General features: G+C 41.5%; 1 pseudogene; it reads left to right on the top strand.

The window, feature by feature from the left end:
- Positions 1–225: 225 nt before the first annotated feature.
- On the top strand, positions 226–1187 carry LOC139460279 (uncharacterized; annotated as a pseudogene).
- The last annotated feature ends 385 nt before the right edge of the window (positions 1188–1572 follow it).

Raw genomic sequence — 1572 nt, 5'->3', positions numbered from 1 at the left:
ACAGTGTACTGTCACCGAGCCGACCAGTCCATGTCCATGGGTAATAACATGTACCATCTGGCAACTCCTTTGGTATGACGCGGCTGGTGATCGAACCCCGGACCTTCTGCCCTCCGGGCGGACGCTCTACCACTTGACTACCACGGGTGCGGTCTGGCGAAGTAGTTATTAGAAAACAATTAAGTCTGGTGTATGTAAAGTACTTGTAGATTCGATACTTTGTATATGTATTATCCAGATGACTGTCGAAGATGCTCAGAGGTGCTTCAGAATTGTGAAAATGAGCTGTCAGCACGCCCAAACCTACATTTTATTCATTTTTACCCTTACACCAGAGGAGCTTCAGTTCACTAAGATACTGTCTGCTTTAAAAAATTCTTGTGGAGTTCTTATGGTTCATCAGCACTACCCATCTGGTTCCGGGTTGGACTCTCTGAACAGATTTATTACCCGAATATCTGACTCAGTACTCACCTGTGATGTGGTTACGTATGTTACATGTGAAGTATTTAAAACACAACAAATCAGAAATTACAAAGACATGTTCAGTATAGACGTCGAACCATCAGAGATGTATGTTACGCATGCTTACAAAACAAAGTTCCCGTTTTTGTTAACTGGCAAAATCGAAAATGTCTCCTGTTTTCTTCGCGCACGACAGAGAGCACAGTTGCTGCTTTGCAGGGTATTTCTTCCAAGCAGCAAAATGTGGAAGATTTGAGGTTGCGCAACACCAGACCCATTCCCTTGCTGAGTGGTCCTTCAACCCCGATAAGGCACATGTTTAACGTCCCAATGGGTGATATCATGACTAGCCATTCTGTCCCTCAGCATACAACATTGCTTTCAAAGAAAAAAAGCGGCGGAACTATGTTCGTTGCTATTGCAGGACTCAATTTTGATGACTATCCTCTGCATCAACAAGAACTTATAAAGGTTCTTCTGATGGAAGCAGTGAAGAAGAATTTGCGTCTTCTGAAAAACAAACATTCAAAGGTTTCACTTCAAGATATTGATATGTTTAAGATAGGATTATCCAAAGACGCGGACAATGGAGGCTGTATTATAGAGATTGCTGTGGGACATGTCAATGGCTGTGTGTATTATGACCCATTTCTTATAAAACTGAAGGTGAGAGAATAGTGTGACTACCCTTTGAAAGATGGGTTGAGGAGGCCTTTGAGTGACCAACGAGGATTCGACCATATATTCTGAGAAACCTAGGATATTTCTTGTAAGACAGATTATGTTTTTGATATTTTTCATTCAGTTCAAGTTCTCTGAAAGGACAAACCTAGACATATTTGTGTCTCTCTGTCGTCTGACTGTCTCTCTGTATGTCTGTCTGATATATAGAAATCACGTGTAATATTTACAGTGCTTAAAGTACTGTGTGAAATCCTGACCAGAATAGGTCCGCAGCACCAAATGTTTATTGTGAGCGCTGACTTTAGTGAGGATCGGGTGGTAAGAATGAGTTACTTGTTGGTTGTTTTCATCGTCCTATGGTGGCTTGAGTCGTGGCTTGTATTTGTATGAACCATATTTAAAAGCGGCTATTATATAGTAGTG

The sequence above is a fragment of the Haliotis cracherodii genome, unplaced genomic scaffold, assembly GCF_022045235.1.
Source record: "Haliotis cracherodii isolate W230 unplaced genomic scaffold, xgHalCrac1.p SCAF_14, whole genome shotgun sequence".
NCBI lineage: Eukaryota > Metazoa > Mollusca > Gastropoda > Lepetellida > Haliotidae > Haliotis > Haliotis cracherodii.
This window is presented reverse-complemented; position numbering and strand designations above follow the sequence as displayed.